The sequence below is a fragment of the Telmatherina bonti genome, assembly GCF_933228915.1.
Source record: "Telmatherina bonti genome assembly, chromosome: 15".
Classification (NCBI taxonomy): Eukaryota; Metazoa; Chordata; class Actinopteri; order Atheriniformes; family Telmatherinidae; genus Telmatherina; species Telmatherina bonti.
Window position 1 is genome coordinate 37,892,609 of NC_136613.1, and position 14,701 is coordinate 37,907,309.

The following is a 14,701-nucleotide window of genomic DNA, read 5'->3' on the forward strand; positions in this document are numbered from 1 at the left end:
ACTGCTGTTGCAGAGAGCAACAACAACATTTGCAGGTCATTTTGATAAAACTTTGTAGAATATCTGGAGACATGAAAAGAAACAAAGCAGTCATCCTGCTTTAAAAAAACAAATAAATGAGACTAATAACTCCCATCTCAGCACTGGAAAATAAAACTCCAAAAAAATGTTGGCTTGCTGCAAAACGTCAGCTAGGGCTTCATCTGGGACAGAAAAGATTCTAAAGTAGAAACGTATTTAAGATGGGGGAAATCATTTTGTTTTTACACCAAACAATCCATCTAATATACTCTCTGCACCTTGCTGGATGTGTACCAGCATCTCTCCATCTTTCCACTGGATTTGTCCATGAAGGACCTGCACAAGCCACTGCACGTGTCTGCGTTCTGGTTTCACTTCCCAGCAGTAGAGGAAACGATTCAATTCAATTCATTTCAATTCAATTCAACTTTATTTATATAGCATCAAATCACGGCAATGCCATCTCAAGACGCTTTACAGACAGAGAAGAAAACATAATGAAGGCCAATTCATAACAGCCTATATAAGGAAACCAACAGATTGAGTTGAGTCCAACTCAATCTCCCATCCTGAGCAAGCACACTGGCAACAGTGGGAAGGAAAAAACTCCCTTTTAACAGGAAGGAAACCTCCGGCAGAACCCGGCTCAGGACAGGCAGCCATCTGCCTCTGCTGTGTGGGGGGAAGAGGACAGAAAGACAACAGACAACAGGAACTGCTACTCCCGGCCAGGGAGACCTGCTGAGACAGGTCTTAAAGGTGGGGAGGGTGTCTGCTTCCCTAACACTAACTGGGAGCTTATTCCATAAGAGAGGGGCCTGATAACCAAAGGCTCTGCCTCCTGCTCGGCTCTTTGAGACTCTAGGAACCACAAGTAAGCCTGCAGTCTGCGAACGAAGTACTCTGCCTGGTATATAAGGAACAATGAGGTCTTTGATATATAGTGGTGTCTGGTTGTGGAGGGCTTTATATGTAAGGAGAAGGATTTTAAATTCTATTCTAGATTCAACAGGCAGCCAATGAAGAGAGGCTAAAACTGGAGAAATATGATCTCTCCTGCTGGTTCTGGTCAGGACTCTGGCTGCAGAATTCTGGATCAGCTGAAGGCTTTTCAGGGCATATTTAGGACAGTCCAGTAATAGAGAGTTACAGTAATCTAGTCTCGAAGTAACAAAAGCGTGAACCAGTTTTTCTGCATCACTCTGAGACAGAATGTCCCTAATTTTGGCTATATTACGTAAATGAAAGAAGGCTGTTTTAGTAACCTGCTTAATATGTGGACCAAAGGACAGGTCAGGGTCAAATGTTACTCCAAGGTTTCTCACTGTAGCACTGGAAGCTAAAGTAATGCCATCCAGGTTCATTACAAAACTGGAAAATTTAGCTCTGAGTTTTTCAGATCCAAAGAGAATTACTTCAGTCTTATCTGAGTTTAAGAGGCCTATTTTGTAGCCTATTGGGCTGATTTGTTTAATCTGGTTTAAAGGATAAGTATAGTTGAGTATCATCTGCATAACAATGAAAGTTTATTCCATGCTGTCTAATAATTTTGCCTAAAGGGAGCATATATAGCGTGAAGAGTATTGGTCCAAGTACAGAACCTTGAGGAACTCCATGACTTACTGTAGTTTGTGGGGAGGACTTGTCATTTACATGAACGAACTGAAGTCTATCAGATAAATATGATTTAAACCAGCTTAACGCTGTACCTGTAATTCCAACCACCTGTTCTAGTCTCTGTAACAGAATGTTATGATCGACTGTATCAAATGCAGCACTAAGATCAAGCAAGATAAGTACGGACACAAGTCCTTTGTCTGAGGCCATAAGAAGGTCATTAGTAACTTTCACCAATGCCGTCTCAGTGCTATGATGAGCTCTAAATCCTGACTGAAACTCTTTGAATAAATTATTTCTGCTCAGGTGGGCATGTAGCTGAGCTGAAACTATTTTCTCCAGAATTTTGGACATAAACGGGAGGTTAGATATAGGTCTATAATTTGCTATCACCTCTGGATCCAGAGATTGCTTTTTAAGTAAAGGCTTGATTACAGCAGTTTTAAATGATTGTGGTACATATCCTGTCACTAAAGACATATTGATAAGATTTAGTAGTGATGTATTAATTAAAGGGAAAATGTCCTTAAAGAGGCTCGTTGGGAGAGGGTCTAAGATACAGGTGGATGGTTTAGATGAAGCTATTATTTTAGTTAATTCAGAGGGTTGGACAGGACAGAAACTATTTAGACACAAGTCAGATCCTGGTTCTAAGGATGCTTCGGAGACCACAACAGGCTCAACATTATAGGTAGAAGGAAGAGTATTGTGAATTTGATCTCTAATAGTGTCAATTTTATTCCTGAAAAAATACATGAAATCATCACAGCTAAGTGAGAAAGGAATACATGGCTCCACAGCGCTCCGGCTCCTAGTAAGCCTAGCTACAGTGCTGAAAAGAAACCGAGGGTTGTTTTTGTTTTCCTCTATCAATGATGAATAATAAGCTGTTCTTGCCGTACGTAAGGCTTTTTTGTATACAATTAAACTTTCTTTCCAGGTTAAGTGAGACTCCTCTAGTCCTGATGAACGCCATCTGTTTTCCAAACGCCTTGATGCCTGTTTTAGAGCTCGAAGCTGGGAATTAAACCAGGGAGCCTTCATAATCTTACCTAATTTTTTCTTCTTTAGGGGAGCAACATTATCCAAGGTTGTACGCATTGAAGCTGTTATAGTATCAGCATGTTGATCAATCTGAGCAGGAGTAAGGCTTAAAGGGGGACTCTCAGTCATGCTAACACATGGTAGAGGGGAAAAAAATGATTCAATTGATTGTTTAAATTTTGTAATATTATTGTCTGATAAACATCTACTATAGTAGAATTTAGTTTTGGTCAGTGAGTAATCAAATAAAGTGAATTCAAAGGTTAATAAGAAGTGATCGGACAAGACAGGGTTTTTAGGAAATACTTTGAGCTTATCAGTCTCAATACCAGATGTTAGAAGAAGATCAAGAGTGTGACCATGAGAGTGAGTGGCTCCACTGACATTTTGTGAAAACCCAATTGAGTTTAGAATAGAACTAAAGGAAATGTTTAAACTATCATTTTCATCGTCAATATGAATATTAAAATCACCTAGTACAATGACCTTATCAGTAGTCAGCACTAACTCAGACAAGAGATCAGAGAATTCGGTCAGAAACTCGGAGTAAGGTCCAGGTGGGCGATACACTAATGCTAAAAGGAGCGGTTTCTCTCAATTCCATTTTGAATGAGATAAATTTAATGTCAGGAATTCAAAGGATTTATAGTTAGTTTTGTGCTTAGGATTAATTAAAAATTCTGACTTAAAAATAGCTGCTACGGCTCGTAGCAATCCGCAGTGATACACGCTAGGGAAACAGGAAATGACACAATACGTTACCGCAACGTCAGCGCGTCCAATTAACTATTGACAGGTGATAGGGTCAGCTTTCACCAGATCTGAAACATAAAACTTTCCTAAATGATTCAGCTATTAAAGAAACAGCATTAAATCAGTTCCCAGTACATGTTTAGTTACACATCCATCCATTGTCCTCTGCTTATCCACCATCAGGTCTCAGGGGAAGTGATCGCTTCAACCAGTTACTCTCCGGCTCCTCCTCAGGACTGCTAAAGGCGTTCAACGACAGAAAGCCATTAAAATCCCTTCAGCATGTAGTGCAGGGGTGTCCAAAGTCCGTCCTCGAGGGCCGCTGTCCTGCAGGTTTTCCATGTGTCCCTGCTCCAACACACCTGGCTCACATTAAATAGATCCAACAGCCACTGAAGTTCTGCACAACTACTGTATAATTTGTATCAGGGATGTTGGAACAGGGATACATGGAAAACCTGCAGGATTGTGGCGTTGGACTGGAGCTGGTTGTCACTGATTTAGTGGGTCTGCCTTGAGGTCTTCTCCATTTAGGACATGTCCTCCAGCAGGAGGAGATTAGGAAGCATCCTGATGGTTTATACCATCCCTCTGGATGTGAGAAAAGACAGATATCATGATAAAAACTTCTGTAACATTTCATTCCTCACCTCAACAGGAAGAAAAAATTAAACCTGATCTGAGAATAAAACATGTCAATTCATGTCAAGTATCAGCCGAGATGTCTACCCAGCTGATGGAGAGCAGCGACAGCAGGGCAGCCTCAGGCCAGGCTTTACCACAAGGAGCCGTCCATTAAAAGCATTTAATGCACGGCTCCTTGATCTGCAGTAGAGTGATGTTCCTCCATAAGCTTCCTGTTTTTCTGTACTCCACATCATCGTATCATCCTACTCTTCATCCATCCTACTCTTCATCCCATCGTCCTCTTCCTCCCATCATCCTCTTCCTCCCGTCATCCCCTTCCTCCCGTCATCCTCTTCCTCCCATCATCCCCTTCCTCCCATCATCCTCTTCCTCCCATCATCCCCTTCCTCCCATCATCCTCTTCCTCCCATCATCCCCTTCATCCATCCTACTCTTCCTCCCATCATCCTCTTCCTCCCATCATCCCCTTCCTCTGTCCTACTCTTCCTCCATCATCCTCTTCTTCCCATCATCCTCTTCCTCCATCCTACTCTTCCTCCCATCATCCTCTTCCTCCATCCTACTCTTCCTCCATCATCCTCTTCCTCCCATCATCCCCTTCCTCCATCCTACTCTTTCTCCCACCATCCTCTTCCTCCCATCATCCTCTTCCTCCATCCTACTCTTCCTCCCATCATCCTCTTCCTCCCATCATCCTCTTCCTCCATCCTACTCTTCCTCCCATTATCCTCTTCCTCCCATCATCATCTTCCTCCATCCTACTCTTCATCCATCATACTCTTCCTCCCATCCTACTCTTCCTCCATCCTACTCTTCATCCATCATACTCTTCCTCCCATCCTACTCTTCCTCTATCCTACTCTTCCTCCATCGTACTCTTCCTCCATCCTACTATTCATTCCATCGTCCTCTTCCTCCATTGTACTCTTCACCCCATCCTACTTTTCCTCCATCCTACTCTTCATCCCATCGTCCTCTTCCTCCATTGTACTCTTCCTCCATCATACTCCTCCTCCATTGTACTCTTCCTCCATCCTACTCTTCCTCCATTGTACTCTTCCTCCCATCCTAACCTTCCTCCATCGTACTCTTCCTTCCATCATCCTCTTCCTCCCATCATCCTCTTCCTCCCATCATCCTCTTCCTCCATCCTACTCTTCCTCCCATTATCGTCTTCCTCCCATCATCATCTTCCTCCATCCTACTCTTCATCCATCATACTCTTCCTCCCATCCTACTCTTCCTCCATCCTACTCTTCCTCCCATTATCGTCTTCCTCCCATCATCATCTTCCTCCATCCTACTCTTCATCCATCATACTCTTCCTCCCATCCTACTCTTCCTCCATCCTACTCTTCCTCCATCGTACTCGTCCTCCATCCTACTATTCATTCCATCGTCCTCTTCCTCCATTGTACTCTTCCTCCATCATACTCCTCCTCCATTGTACTCTTCCTCCATCCTACTCTTCCTCCATCGTACTCTTCCTCCATCCTACTCTTCCTCCATCCTACTCTTCCTAGACGGTACTACTCTTAGAGACTCTGGAACCAGAGGTAGACCTACAGTCTGAGAGCCAGTTCTCTTTATGGATATATGGAACTATGAGATTTCTGATGTACAATGGAGCTTGGTCATGCAGAGCTTTATATGTGAGGAGAAGAAGTTTAAACTCCATCCTGGATTTACCAGGAAACCGATGGAGAGACGCTAAAACTGGAGAACTATGATCTCCCTGTAGTTCTCATAAATGTCACAAGTGGAACGCTTGTTGTTACATGTTCCTAGAGGGTGACTTTGTAGTGAGACTCCTCTGCAGGTTAGGGTTGTATGCAGGAATACGTGTTGAGACAGTTGTTCAATAAAGCGGCAAACTTACAATTATCATCCATTCTGTTAAGGCAAAATGTTAAGGAAACGTAAACAGAATGAAACATAGTGGCAGCGGTCACGAAAGTACCCAAATAACTGCGGAAGACAAGTGCTAAGTCTGTCGCTAGCCTGTTAGGTGTTGTGTTGTGTGTGAGAGACAGGCGGATGTTGGCGCCAAACGGTAAGGGGCGGAGATTCACAATGGAAGGTTTGAAACCACCATCAACGTTAGTTCTGGATTCTGCAAATTGGGCAAAGACATGGAAAAGTTGGAAATAGGAGTTCCTATTGTACAGAGACCTCACCATGCCCGGTGCAGAGGAAACAACAAAAGTAAAGCTGTTCAGCTATCTCCTCTGAGCGAGAGGAAGAGAGCTTTTCACCATGCTGGAGAGTGGGCAGGACAACAGCCAGAAGGACAGTGAGTTCCATGATGATGCTGTTTGATGAATACTGTAATCCAAAAGTAAACGAAACTGTTGAGAGACACAAGTTCTTTGTCAGAAACCAAGGACAGGATAAGAATATTGACAGATATGTCACTGATTTGAGAGTTTTGGCCAGTGCATGCAACTTTGGTGACAAAGATCCTAGCAGCTATGTTGTCTGACCCTGTTTGCCATGGGTCACCCATGGGTCACCCATGGCAAACAGGTGTCTGGGGGAGGGACCAGACCAGGTACGGCTCATCGACCCCTACGATGAACACAAACCCGGGCAGAAATGTTCCCTTGCCCGGACGTGGGTTAACGAGACCCCCCTCTGGAGCCAGGCCTGGGGGTGGGGTACGAGAGTGAGCGTCTGGTGGTCGACCTTTGCCCAAAAGGGTTACATGGGCCCCACCTCGCGTAAGCTCACCATCTGCGGGAGGAGCCATAGGGGTCGGGTGCAATGTGAGCTGGGCGGCAGCAAGGGGCGGGGACCCTGGCGGTCCGATCCCCGGCTGCAGAAGCTGGTGAGGAAGGAGCCTGAGCTTGTGCGCGAGGTTGAGCGGTTCCGGCTAGATATAGTTGGACTCACCTCAACGCATGGCTTGGGCTCTGGAACCAGAACCCTCAAAAGGGGCTGGACTTTCTTCCACTCTGGAGTTGCTCATGGTGAGAGGCGCCGAGCAGGTGTGGGCATTCTCATCAGCCCCCAGCTTGGTGCCTGCACGTTGGGGTTTACCCCGGTGGATGAAAGGGTAGTTTCCCTCCGCCTCAGGGTGGGGGGACGGGTCCTGACTGTTGTCTGTGCTTATGCACCGAACAGCAGTTCAGAGTACCCACCCTTTCTGGAGTCCTTGGAGGGAGTGCTGGAGGGTGCTCCTTCTGGGGACTCCATTGTTCTGCTGGGGGACTTCAATGCTCACGTGGGCAATGACAGTGAGACCTGGAGGGGAGTGATTGGGAGGCATGGTCCCCCCCCCTCTGAACCCAAATGGTGTTTTGTTATTGGACTTCTGTGCTCGTCATGGATTGTCCATAACGAACACCATGTTCCAACATAAGAGTGTCCATATGTACACCTGGCATCAGGATTCCCTGGGCCGCAGTTTGATGATCGATTTTGTAGTCGTATCGTCGGACCTGCGGCCACATGCCTTGGACACTCGGGTGAAGAGGGGGGCGGAGCTTCAACTGATCACCACCTGGTGGTGAGTTGGCTCAGATGGTGGGGGAGGAAGCCGGTCAGATCTGGCAGGCCCAAACGTGTTGTGAGGGTCTGCTGGGAACGTCTGGCTGAGTCCCCCGTCAGAGCGAGCTTCAACTCCCACCTTCAGCAGAGCTTCAACCATGTCCCGAGTGAGGCGGGGGACATTGAGTCCGAATGGACTGTGTTCTTTGTCTCTATTGTTGAGGCGGCCAGCCGGAGCTGTGGCTGTAAGGTCGTTGGTGTCTGTCGTGGCGGTAATCCCAGGACTCGTTGGTGGACACCAGCAGTGAGGGATGCCGTCAAGCTGAAGAAGGAGTCCTATCGGACCTTCTTGGCCTGTGGGACTCTGGAGGCAGCTGATGGGTACCGGCGGGCTAAGCGGCATGTGGCTTCAGCTGTCGCCAAGGCAAAAACTCGGGTATGGGAGGAGTTCGGCGAGGCCATGGAGAAAGACTTGCGGATGGCTTCGAGGAGATTCTGGTCCACCATCCGGCGGCTCAGGAGGGGGAAGCAGTGCTCCATCAATACTGTGTACAGTGGAGATGGGGAGCTGCTGACCTCAACTCGGGACGTTGTGGGTCGGTGGAGGGAGTACTTCGAAGACCTCCTCAATCCTACCAACACGTCTTCCGATGAGGAAGCAGAGCTGGTGGACTCGGGGGTGGACTCTCCTATCTCTGGGGCTGAAGTCGCTGAGGTGGTCAAAAAGCTCCTTGGCAGCAAGGCCCCGGGGGTGGATGAGATCCGCCCGGAGTTCCTTAAGGCTCTGGATGCTGTGGGGCTGTCCTGGCTGACACGCCTCTGCAGCATCACGTGGATATCGGGGACCCTCACCTATGGTCATGAGCTGTGGGTCGTGACCGAAAGAAGGAGATCTCGTATACAAGCGGCTGAAATTAGTTTCCTCTGCAGGGTGGCCGGGCTCTCCCTTAGAGATAGGGTGAGGAGCTCGGTCATCCGGGAGGAGATCAGAGTAGAGCCGCTGCTCCTCTGCATCGAGAGGAACCAGTTGAGGTAGCTCAGGCATCTGGTCAGGATGCCTCCTGGACCTCCCTGGTGAGGTGTTCCAGGCACGTCCCTCTGGGAGGAGACCCCGGGGAAGACCCAGGACACGCTGGAGGATTATATCTCTCGGCTGGCCTGGGAACGCCTCGGGATCCCCCCGCAGAGTTGGCAAATGTGGCTGGGGAGAGGGAAGTCTGGGTTTCCCTGCTTAGGCTGCTGCCCCCGCGACCCGACCCCGGATAAGCGGCAGAAGATGAAGAAGATGAAGATGAAGTGTCAGCAAAATCTTTAATGCTTAATTTTCATACTTGGCACGCACATCTTTCTGTCTGACTATCTTAATTAATACCAATAGGGAATGGTGGATAATATTTATGCAAACAACAACAAATAAGTACAAAAACAATAAAGGGGGACTGGAATAATTGCTTAATAATTATTTGATGCTTTTCATTTACATTTCCACACGTGGTCACTCTTTTATTCATTTTATCCATATTTCCTAATTTCCTTATTTTTTGCTAGTTTTGGTGGCGTCCCGTCGTTCTACCGGCAGAGTTTAAAAAGAGCTTAGAAAACAGCATCAGCTCCCTCTGAGCATCTCTGGACTCCTGCAGATACAGATGCTCCTCGCATCACTGTCGCTCACATAATCAGCGTAATGAAGCTGCCTGCAGGCTGACGCTGGTGTGAAGGCCTTCCAGTAACAGGTTGGTTTGTAAGGTGGGATGTTGTTTCATCCAGCTGCGAGAACAAACTCCACTCTCCTGTCATGTGTGAGCTCTGTGTACACATGAAACACATGATCTCATTGATCTTTACTAAAAGCCGATTGGATTGTTACATCTGACCAAAAAAATGGAGATTAAAAACAGTAAATTGTTCTGCAGTTCAGCAGGTGTCTGTGCATCACGGTGATCTGTGAATCATGCTCGTGTAAAAGCTGCTGTTTCCTGCATCATGCCTGCAGCTGGTGATCAGTGATGTGTTCAAGTTCAAACTTCAGCACCGTTAACGGGGAAACAGGAGCATGAATCAGTTCGAGTTTAACCCTCAGTCATAAAACTACACACAGCTGGATTCATCTGCGGATTTAAACTGGTTCAGTCAGCTCTGAGCATCTTTACCAGTCTGAAACCCAAGCTCCTGGAGTCACCATGGCAACAGCCAGTCTCATGCCTCTGACCAGCCCAAGTTAGATTATGGCCCAGAATTTCTAAATAACGTTACGTGTTAAGTCTACACTACTCTGCAGCCGCTTTTAATCCAATCTATTTTTCTAACATATCTCCAATTTAGTGTAAGTAGGGATTGTTTCATAATTCTGATTTATTTCAACTCAAATGTTGTTGAACATCTCCAACACATCTTTTAGAACAAAATCAGAATCTATATTCCGATCAAATACATGTTCATGCATGTCCAAAAACTAAATACATCAAATATTAAACGTTAAATAAATATTAGAAAGTTGTACTTTCTAATAACACTATAAACTATTTTTCCACTGTAAGTAAAAAGTTTCATCACAACCTAAATTTCACTTAAATAAAAACACGAGTTAAAGGTGAAATCTCCAACTCTGTTTTTCACTTCAAAACTTCCTTTTCATCAGATATAAATCAGATTAGTTTCCATGGAGATGCAATGCTTATGAATAACATACAACATTAAAACATGATATATTCTCTGCAGGTTTGTTATTAACAGTCTGATGATGCATCCTCCTGTTTTCTTCTGCAAAGGACTTCAGTTCATCCTAACCCTGAAACATGAATACACGCCTGAAGGTGCACCGGTCTCTGCGACCGTTTACCGGTCTCTGCGGCCGTTCACCGGTCTCTGCGGCCGTTCACCGGTCTCTGCGGCCGTTCACCGGTCTCTGCGGCCGTTCACCGGTCTCTGAGACCGTAAACGGTTTCAGCCACGTGTTTAGGAACTTTGGCCTTCCTGAGGACATTGTCTCTGATTGAAGACCACAATTCATCTTTCAAGTCTGGAGGTTGTTCTTTCGCCATCTCACAGTCTCTGTGAGTCTGACCTCTGTATGCCACCCAAAGTCCAATGGGCAGGCTGAAAGAACCAACCATGAATTGGGGAGGTTTCTTCGTGCACACTGTTCTCGGAACCAGCATGACTGGTACCAGTTCCTGCCCTGGGTGGAGTATGCCCAGAATATACTCGAGAATGCCTCAACTGGTCTGTCACCTTTCCAATGTGTCCTGGGGCACCAACCCCCCTTGAGTCTATGGAATCCCGATCTGGCTGGAGTCCAAGTAGTTGATGAGTGGTTTCGTCGCGTAGAACAAGTTTGGGAGGTTACCCATGTCCAGCTCCGTTGTGCCCTCCGTCAACAAAAGATTCAAGCAGATCGCAGATGCTCAGAGGCTCCTACCTTTTGACCTGATGATCAGCTCTGGCTCTCCACCAGGGATCTTCGTCTCCGTTTACCTTGCCGGAAACTGAGTCCTCAGTTCATTGGTCTCTTCAACGTCCTGCGGAGGGTTAATGAGGTTTCGTACACGCTACAACTTCCAAATCATTTCCGAATCTCATCCACCTTTCATGTTTCCCTTCTCAGGCCAGTGATCAGAGGTCCCCTTGCTGATGCAGTTTCACCTGACCAACCTCCTCCCCCCCTGGAGATTGAAGGTTTCACTGCTTACTCTGTCAGGTCCCTCCTTGATTCCAGATGCCGCCAGGGCCGGATTGAGTATTTGGTTGACTGGGAGGGTTACGGTCCTGAGGAACAGAGTTGGGTATCTGATGGGGATATCCTGGACCCAGATGCACATTTAGCTGCATCTTTTTCCAGAGCTTTTCTCTTTTTAGTTCTGGCCTTTTCTGCACCACCTTCCTTCTGCTCCCTGGAGCTACTCCCCCGCGAGGATGTTTGTATTCACTCTCAGCTCCAGAGCATGAGGCCATGTAAAAATACTTAGATGAAGCTCTGGCTGCAGGACTTATCCGCCCATCTTCCTCTCCTGCTGGTGCTGGGGTTTTTTTTGTTTTGTTTTTGACAAGGATGACAGTTTACGCCCATGAATAGATTTTCATGGTCTTAACCAGATAACTATAAAGAATCGATACCTGCTTCCACTTACAACTTCAGCTTTTGAACTGCTCCAGGGAGCAACCATCTTCATCAAACTTGACTTGCATAACGCTTGTCATCTGGTCAGAATGAGAGAAGGGAATGAGAGGAAGACTGCCTTCAATACACCTGTTGGGCATTATGAGTATCTGGTCATGCCATTTGGCCTCATGCTGTGTTCCAGAACTTGAGTTATGATGGGCTTGGGGATATGTTGAATGAATTTGTTTTTGTCTTTCTTGATGACATCCTGGTTTTCTCCAAATCTGAAATGGAACATGTGGAACACGTTCGAAAGGTTATTCAGAACTTTCTTCAGAACCACTTATTTTTTAAAGCAGAGAAATGCAAGTTTCATTCCCGTACAGTCTCTTTTTTTGGGCCTCATCTTGTCTGCAGGTCAGATCAAAATGGATTCTGCTAAAGTGGATGCAGTCGGGAACTGGCCCAATACAGAGAACCGCTAGACTCTACAACGTTTTTTTTTTGTTTTCTAATTGCAACAGACGTTTTATCCTACATTACAGCACCATAGATATCCCTTGCATCATCTCACTTCCAGTAAAGTCAAATTTGCATGGTCAACTGAAGCTGATGTCGCTGTTCAATATCTCAAGGAGGTATTTTCATTCGCTCCCATTCTTACCCTGCCAGATCCTGATCATCAGTTTGTCCCGGAGATGGATGCCTCAGACCAAGGTGTTGGTGCTGTTCTTTCCCAATGGGCTGAAAAGGATAACAAGATCCATCCATGCACCTTTTTCCCTCTGAGTTTTTCTCCAGCTGAACGCAATTACAGCATATGGGACAGGGAACTGCGAGCAGTAAAACTAGCACTTGATGAATGGCGTCATTGGTTGGAGGGTACTGAAAAACCGCTTTTGATTTTGATGGATCCTAAGAACCTGGAGTATGTCAAGACCGTTCAATATCTTAATCCCAGACAGGCACGATGGACATTATTCTTTGACAGGTTTCGTTTCCATCTTTCTTACCTCCCTGGTTCAAAGGATGTAAAAACGGATGCTCTTTCCAGACAGTTTGACCCTCCTGACTCTGATTCTTCTCCAGATTACCTCCTGCCACATGCTGTGTTACTCGAATAGATATTGAGAAGGAGGTTCTGCAATCACATGCCACAGCTCCTTCATCCTGTCCTCCTGACAAGTTTTATGTGCCGGACCATCTCCGTTCCAGAGTTATCAACTGGTGCCACTCTTCCAGGTTTTCATGCCACCCTGGTGTAGATTGTAGTGGTTTTGTTGTGAGGCAACACCTTTGGTGGCCCACTGCCCACTGTTTGTCTGTGCCTGTCCTGTATGTGCACAATGCAAGTCATCAAGAAGACCTCCATCTGGGTTATCAAGGCCACTTTCTGTTCCACATCGCCCCTGGTCTCACATCTCCTTGGATTTTATCACTGGCCTTCCCCTTTCCAATGGTTGCACAACAGTTCTTACCATTGTAGATTGTTTTTCTACGATGTTCAGTTTTGTTCCTCTGTCCAAACTCCCTTTGGCCAAGGAGACCGCTGAACTACTTGTGTCTCATGTGTTCCGTTCCCATGGTATTCACAAAGACATCGTGTCGGACTGGGGTCCTCAATTCACAGCTAAGCTTTGGGCTAAATTCTGTCACCTTCTTGGGATCTCTGTCAGCTTGTCAACTGGTTTCCATCCTCAGTCCAATGGCCATTTTAAGAGGCTTAACCAGAAATTGGAGACGGGTCTCCGGCTTCTCTGTTCCCATGATCCGATGTCCTGGTCTCGGAATGTTGTCTGGGTGGAGTACGCTCACAATTCCCTGCCAGCCTTAGCCACTGGTTTTGACCCCCTTCCAGGTGAGGTATGGTGTCCCAGTGGGTGATACGTCTATTCCCTCTGCACGTGCCTTTGTCAGGTCCTACGAAGCCAAGGCCAATAGACTCCATAGGCCTGCCCCTGCCTTTAGGGTTGGACAGAAGGTGTGGTTGTCCACAGGGGATATTCCTCTCCGCGTTGAGAGTTGCAAGCTTGCACCCCGGTTTATTGATCCCGTTCCTGTTTCCAAAGTGATTAACCCTGTGGCCGTCCGCCTCCGCTTACCTCGCCCTCATTGCATCCATCCAACGTTTCATGTGTCCCAGTTGAAAGCGGAAATTACTGCAGACACCCTCCCCACCTTTAAGACTAGGCTGAAGACTTATCAAAAAGATAAGTCCTATAGCTAGGGATGGTTAGCATCCCTTAGTTATGCTGCTATAGGTTTAGACTGCTGAGGGACATTTCCTGATACACTGAGCTTCTTTCTCTTTCTCTCCTGGAGCCTCCAACTCAATCTGTTGGTTTCCTTATATAGGCTGTTATGAATTGGCTTTCATTATGTTTTTTTTCTGTCTGGAAAGCATCTTGAGATGGCATTGCCGTGATTTGACGTGATATAAAGTTGAATTGAATTAGTAGCATGACAAGGTTTACCAGAAGGCAGGTGGCCAAAGGGATCATTGATGATCTGCAAAGTTCTTGTTAAAAGTCTAGATTTGTAAATGTCCTGCAGGACTTTTATGTCACAGTGAGATTACCAAACGGCACCGTGACAGAGCTGGTGAGAACATTTCAATACCACACCGATTAAAACAGTTTACTATTTATTTAATCATTTTCACCTCTAAGCCTCCGGATCAGCATGGATCCATGATACCAGCATCTATTCCCAGGAAAAATCCAGTATTTCACAAATGATGCGAGAAACTTTCCCTAAACTGGAAGTTATTTTAAAATTACATACTTGCACATTTTTACATGTGTGTACAGTTTTATTAGATTACAGTTACTTATATGAAATTAAAGTTTATTTAGATTGCAGTTACTATTATTAGATTGCAGTTACTTTCATTAAATTAGTTTTATTATATAGCAGTTGCTTTTATTTATTTTCATTTGATAATATTCTAGTTGGTTTGAATCACTGAAATATTTTGACATGATGCATGTGTTCCTGTCTCCACATCAGCGTTTGACTGTTATAAAACTT